This window comes from Cuculus canorus, chromosome 6 (assembly GCF_017976375.1).
Source record: "Cuculus canorus isolate bCucCan1 chromosome 6, bCucCan1.pri, whole genome shotgun sequence".
In the NCBI taxonomy this organism is placed as follows: Eukaryota; Metazoa; Chordata; class Aves; order Cuculiformes; family Cuculidae; genus Cuculus; species Cuculus canorus.
This window is the reverse complement of record NC_071406.1, coordinates 16,832,422-16,840,149: the sequence shown is the minus strand read 5'-3', so window position 1 is coordinate 16,840,149 and position 7,728 is coordinate 16,832,422.

The following is a 7,728-nucleotide window of genomic DNA, read 5'->3' as shown; positions in this document are numbered from 1 at the left end:
CCTTCTCCTCTAGGCAGCTTTCTAGCCAGACTTCTCCTGGTCTGTAGCACTGCATTGGGTTGTTATGCCCCAAGTGCAGGACCCGGCATTTGGCCTTGTTAAACCTCATGCCATTGGTCTCAGCCCAGTGGTCCAACCTGTTCAGATCCTTTTGAAGTGCCTCTCTACCCTCCAGCAGATCTACACTTTCTCAGCAAGCAGTTTTGTCTATCCTTCCAGACTGTCTCCCACAGACCTGACTCTCTTCAAAATCGCCTGCCTTTAAAATTAAAGAAGTCACCGAGTGACTAGCAGTTGATCAGTATCAACCATACTGTCTTTCACATGGGGGAGACTATTTCTACTGAAAACTGTTAAAAAAATAATGTACAGCAACAGGCTTTTGTGAGACGGCTGTGCAACACAGGGGTCGTGGCCCAAATAGTTTGAAGTCATGGAATCATGAGGGTTTAGGGTTCTTTTGTTTCAAATAAGACAGAGTCACAAGGTCTTGGGACCAGCCAAAGAATAGTCGGTGCTTTTTCAGATTAGGGAGGGTAGATTCGCCAGTCTATTCAGTTAAGAGGGTTTCTGGGGTCAATCAAAGTTCAGTTAGAGCATACTCAAGGATGTCTGATTTTATGCATGTCCCCGATGTACTCTAAGGAAAGCAAATATTGCAGCCATTTTCCACCTCAGCCTTATTGTCTTAATTATTTATCCCTCTCTGGAGCTGTTGCTGGTGCAGAATCTGGAAATCTTGTGCAGGTGCAGACTTACCTATTAAAATGTAGGGTTCATTACTCCTGTGGCCCCTGTGTTGGCTAAACAGATGTTTCTCCATCCTTCTATTACTCCATACTGTTCCCTTGTGGTTTTATGAAGGTAAATGAACTTTCAGGACAGCAACTTAGCTGTGTTCCAGAGATCTGTCCTGAATGGAGACATATCTAGCACGGCATGTTGAAGAAAGCAGAACAGTCATGCAAGTTCTTTGGAGGAAAAGGAACAAAGTTGCTGCATACCTCTTCAGCTTCAATTTGGGTTACAGCAAATGGAAAGGAGGCTGGAACATCTTCCCGGAAAGACTTATTCACATTACTTATTCCTCTATTGTAGGCGCTTAATAGGTTGGGATGAACACAGTCCTTCAATGTTAGGGATAGAAACTGTCAATCATTATGCACAGAAACAATTTGTAGTGCTCTGGAGTCCAAGTCACAGTTAAGGGCATGGCTGAAATGTAAGTAAGAATAATAGCTGGTTGCAATCTCAGCTAGGAATGTTAAGATTCTCCAAGCAAAGAGACTAAATGTGAATCTGAAGACTGTCCAAACAAGGAGGTGGAATAGTACACTCTGCCTCAAGCAGATACAGCCAGCCAGGCTAGGGGCAGTGGTCGTGGGGTAATGCCATGAGAGCTTTATTTTGAGGAAGAAATGCACTCTCATGTCTTCAGCTCAGCCAAAAATCCCTTTAAAAAATATCTAAGCTGTGTCTGGGAGAGGGAGTAAGAAAGGCTTAACTCTTAAAGATCCCGTGCAAACAATAAATTGAGTTTAAGAGTCAGTGGGTAGATTTAAACTGACTGTGGATCAAAACGCATCAGGAGAAGAGATTTATTGCAGAAAACAAAACATGGAATCAGACCTGGTCTGTTGCTGGACCTCTAACTAACTGGTTCTACTGAGGAAAGGCAGGAGGAAAGAAAATTACACTGTCTTTATAAATAGCCATCAGCAAAGCTGTTCCTGGCACGCTTTCCTGCCCCAGTCCATACCACCCAGAGGGGTAAATATCTCATTCCAATAATACCACTGATTGAATGGCTGTGTGATAAGGAATTTAATAAATTCCACACAGCATGTGAATGATAATCAGGCTAGGAGCTTTATGCACTTTGGCTTGTGACATATACCACTGGGATATAGGATAATTAAGGGAATATTCTCTCCTGTTTCCAGATCTCTCGAGACTGTAGGGCATGCTGAGCCTTCTGCTTCAAGGGGTATAAATAGAGCAAAAGGGATGAAATAAGATGGGATACATAGTTTGAATACCAGTCAAATCTAAAGCCAGAAGCATGGTCTTTTAAAGTCTTACACTTCTGGAGCATTAGATGACTTGATAAGTAACTTTATTCATCCTGCATCCAACGTGTGTAATATGACCGTGTGCTTGTTTGATGATTAATTTTGATTCCTCATTACAAGGGTAAAAGCCTTTTAGATCATAAATGCCCTGTGTGCCTTGGGAAAAGAATAAGACGATTCCTTACTCCACTGTATTGCTATTAATCTGTTATAAGGCTTTCTTTCCTGAGATATTTAACTCTACAATGGACTGTGTCTAGTAAGACAGTAATTCTTCATGTTTCAAACTCATTAAGTGCAATACACAAGCTTATACATCCCATATTCCTGATCAGAAACTCGACTCATCCTACAGCCGGTATATATGAAACATGCCTGTGTGCAAACATGGAGACCCTTTAAGTTTCTAGTTATAATGGAAGAACCCTTCCAGACTGCATGTGTCCAATCTCCTGTGCACAGTGACTAACCTTCAGTGGGGTGTACAGAAAATACAAAAGAATTGGTAACATCTCCTTTTGTGAGTGCATCCTCGAAGCCATCAGGGAAATTGGCTGCCAAGGCTGCTGTGAAGCAGCAGGGGCGTGATAGGCTTTTTGGTATCTGCTTCCAATGGACACTAAACTCAAAGAGTGTCATGGTGTAGATATTGCCCTGAAAGGCAAAGATGTGGAAGAATTCAGATTTATTTATTTTTCCCTTTCTTTTTTAAGCTGTGTTCTTTCTGTGTTTTGGAAATAACAAGTTAAAAGCTGTGTGTTGTTAGGTGTGTCTCAAAGCAATTTTATCTATCATTAACAAGAACGTCAGAGTTTTTAGATCAACAAACTTTCAATACAGACTTCATGAATTTAAATGGGTAGGTCTACAAAGTTTGCATAAAATAAAGGAATTACTTTTATTTTTTAAACAATGAAAAAATATCTGTAGCCTCCTTTTGTACAGGCTAACTGCTGGGCTGAATTATATATTCTGAGGGCTCCCTCTGCCCATGCCACAGCTCATCCCTCAGATGCCTGAGCTGTAGGAATGGCTCCCTACATTTAACATTTGCATTTAATCTCCAGAGAAAGGGCTGGCACACTTTGCCGGAATGTTTCACAACTCACAAGACAGGAGATCAGGTATCCTGGTTCTGTCCCTGGCTCTGGGAGAAGAATGTGCCTTGGAGTTTTCATAGGGGGTAATCAAAGCTTATTCAGCCTGAAAGACGTTACAGTTGAATAGTGAAGATATAGGCTTACTATGCTATAGTCCTCCTTTCTAGCCAAGGTGACCTTTGGTAACCTCTGCGTTAGTGTTGCTGTAAAATATGGCAGCAGCTTGAACTCGACTGTCTTCCATAATTGGGATTTATGGCCTTGTTCAGTAATAAGGACAAAGAAATGTGCAATATTAATCACAGCGAGTTATGAGTGCATGAACCAGAGTTAACTGTGGCGCTTGTCTTTTCATCCAGGGTAGACAAAGGGTAGGATCATAGCATGTTGAATGCTTTCTATCTCTAATGCTCTTGCATTCATCAGTATTTGGGGATCATCCCACAGAGTACAGTACAGTTTTGGATAGATCTTTAAAAAAACAAGGCAGTCTGATGAAAAACTTGGAGAAGGGGGCTTATTTTCATAATTTGGGATTCCCTACCCCCATTAATTAATTTTTCATCAAAAGATTTCTTCTCAGAGTTTCTTTCAGGGTGGTGGTTGTTATTTTATGGAAACATTTATATCACGGAAGTTGTAAAAAGTGAGAATTTCTGATTCAGCCTCTTCTATGGAATTGTAGCTTATTATCTCCATTACAACTGCTTTGCAGTAATTTCCAAAAGTTAATAAAAGTCTTTTCTGTTTTCTGATGATAAATGATACTCTGCCTCAGGAAACTGGTGCACAGCTTCTCAAAACCTCTGGTATGCAAAGGACTGGCCAGCTGGCTGTTTTGTATTTGCTTTATTTAATTTTGGCTGTTTCTAGGCATACAGAGTGATAAATGTAGGGTCCCTTTGTAGATGTGGACATTGGTAAGCTATAGTTGCCAAAGCAGCTAATGGATTTTTCTGAAATGATGGTAGATGACTTCCAATGATATGGTGCATCTTTTCCAATTAAAGCTAGTCTTACTTTTTCTATTTCAAAATTTGCATATTTGCAGTGCAGGAGACCAGCATCAGTTCTGCTTCTTAATTATCCAGTTCCTCGGAGTTATTATGGGAACTTCTGTTTCTAATCTTTTTTTTTTCCTATTTACATTTTTCCTCTTACTTTTGAGTTGTTTTGCATGTAAGTGCTTCTACTGTCACAATGACTTTCATAAGACTGAAGGGAAAGCAAGCACCTTTCTGCCAGGTGTTTTGAATCTACTACTTCTTCTCCCTTAATAGAAAGCAGTGTTCCATCTGCTCTTGAACGTGCACATCTCCTCCTCCAGTCCCAACCTCACACCCCTCCAGCTGTGCACATGTTTCTTATTACAAGTCAAGTCTGTGGAAGTGGGCAGCAATTATTGCTTGGTCCCCATCTGAAACAAATTCCCAAGATGAAGGATGGCTTCTTGGATTAAAAGTTCCTGTAAGAATAATAATGCCTTTCAGGCCCTTAGCAGTTTAAGGAAAAAGGAGCATCTCTCAGTAAAAAATGCTGTAGGAAACCTATATGTTGTGTTTAATGTTATTCTTGGCAAATCTTGTTATTGACATAGATGATTGAGTGATGTTTCTTATGACTTTGGAATGCATAAAGAATGGACCATTCCAAAAACCAGCTGAGGGTAACAGACACACTTAGATGTGCCCCCCAAGTCATCATGTTCTTTACTATCAAGCCTGTTTATATATTTAATATGTTTATGTTTTTCTGTGGGTATGGGGGAAGTAGTGGAAGCATTATAAAAACACTGGCTTTCCTGAGCTATTTTTGAATCTGAAAGACAGGGATCTGGGAAAAAGCTAAGCCTTGAAGTGCATGGTATGTGTGTTTATGTTTGTATGCATACAGTTGTTGTTCCCATCAGTGACACCATGCACTGGACCAATCCTGAAGGAGACTAGTAGACCCACTTATTTAGACACGAATGCAGTCAAGCAGCTAGATGCCATCAGGAAAATCTTGTTGAAATTAATTGGTCAACTGCATATCTACACAGTTTTACATGGGTTGCTTTGGAAGTAATATACTCAAGTGTGATTACACTTGGGAAAAATATCTTCACTTAAAACTTTACATATGTGTGCAAATGCTCAACACATTTTCTCCTATGTTATAAAATTAGATCTCTATCATAAAATTCTGTATGATGCTGTGATATTTAAATGCTTGTCCCTCCTCACTAAAATAGAAATGCTTTCCTGTATTGAGGAAGACTGATCCATATGACAAAGAATGTTTCTTTCTGGGTATAATATGGAGAATGAATTTGTAGTATTTAAATGTACTCCGAATTGCCATTTAATGAGAGTATTAGTGTGAGTGGAAAAGAGACAGCAGATTTGCCATAGTGGAAAAGAGGGTTACAATGAAGAGTTTGTGCTCTGCAGTGATGGGCAAGGTATGGTAGCAGCTGTAAAACACTAGAGAGGCAGATCTGGACACACTTGGCCTTCACAGATCAAATGAGAAGACCAGAAGAAAGAGTTGTAAGAGATGTCAAGTAGTGTGAGAGAGAGTTAGATAGTTACAGACATCCTTGGTGGTCCTGGGAGCCTGTGGACCTTGTGGGCTTGTAGTTATGTCCTTTTATTTATGACCCCTATTTCCCTTCTGCTGGCTGGATTCATTCCACTGTGGCTATTCCAATATTCCATTTTTTTGGGGATTCAAATTTCCTTTCTAAAATAAAAGCCTTTCCTCCATCAATCTTCTTCCTTGTGTCCACCTTAGTTTAGCAAGTTACATGGATGCAAAATATTCCCTCTGCTTGCTGCCTTCTCCTGTCCAGCACCTACTCATATGAAAACTTTGGGTAGGAAACATTGCTTCTGTGTCCCGGACTTCTTCCTCCAGGGCAATATTTTCCTCAGTTTTATTTCTGTTATGGAAATGGCCCTTCTGGGGGAAGGTTGCGTATTTGTTCTGTTTTAGGAAGGCAGGAATGGTATTTGGTTTTACCCACAGCAGCTAGAGTGCAGTATGTTGTTTCTATAAATGGACCTCTACAGTGTTTTGTTATGAAACATGCTTTGATATAGGATGGCCACGGTTTTACAGCTTGTAGATATATTTAATCCTTCTATAAAAATGACAAATCTCTCTATGCCTACAGGGTATGAACATACATGTTTCCAAGAGAAGAGTTGTGCCATCCTGAAATTAAACTGAGAACTGCTCACTTAACGTTGAGGGACGAGTGTTGTCTGCATCTTTTTTCCATCTCTTCTACTTCTGCCTTTGGGCTCTGGTGCTGGACTGGCCAATTCTAGGGGAAAAAAGAGGACAAAAAGTGGTCTCTGGTTATGACACAGATCATCCTGTTGTCTGGCACTAAAGAAAGGAAGTTGTGCATTAAAAAAACACTCTGATCCTTCCAAATTGTGATGTGGGATATTGGTTCAAGTCAAGGTGTAGAAGGTCCAAACGAACGTGAAGTTTTCAGGCTTTCAAAGAACTGCTTCTTGAGTGAAATGCAAGGATGTGTTGTTTCCAGAAAGATGACAGGGATTTAAAACTTGCAGTTTGTAGCTGTTTTATAGGTAATGTTTTTTTTGTTTCATTACTTCCTGTGACCAGGAAGATTAAGCAGGGATGAGCAAAGAAGGGATCAAAGCAATAAACAGAACACTGAAAATTTGTGAAATGGTTTTACTGACAAAAGCACAAAAGATTTCTCCAGACTATGGTCAGAGAAACATCCAAGCCTTTAAAAGTTTGCTTTTCAAATTCATCTTTAAGTTTTATGTGGTTTGCTCATCAGTGCCACAGCAATGGGATGCGGCATTTCCCAGGGATAATTGAACACTTTAGTTACGTTGCTGGGTGACCCATAGGTCCCGCAGTAACATTACTCAGAGAGACAGAAATGGGACCTCAAGACAAAACCCTTCCTTCAGTCATCTTTTTCCCTGTGTTCAAGGAAGCAGCAGGTCAGGCAGAGCAAGAGGCTCATGAGCCAATGAGGAATTTTGACACGAAGTGGTGGATCTTGGAGAAATGATCCAACCACTCAGGGACTCTTGCAAACATTTATTCTCCATGATGTATGTGGTAATTGTGACCCAGAATCAAAGCCATATGCCACAAAGCGCTATACGTATACTTATTTTTCCATTTTCATTCCAATAGCAACAATGATCTATTTTTAGACAATGGCAAGGCATTTAATAAGTGGCCAAGATCAGTTCAGGGCATCAGCTCCTCCTGGGTAGGCATTAAACCTCCAGGAAATCTCTCTCTGCTCCGCTGTTATTGCCTCATTATTTACACTAACTATCACAACCGTTTGTATAAATATTTGCTTTTCTGATACTGGCACCCTGCAGGAGTTCAGGTCAGGATGTTGTCTGCATATTGTACAACATTACAATATGCAAAGATTTAAGTAATATGGAAAAGAACAGGAGGCTTCAAAACTGACAGAGTTTTGAAGGGATCTGGCTCAGAGCACCTGCTATTCACAGTTGGCTTTTATTAAGCAGTACAAAGTGCATCTCTGCAGGAGATCGGAG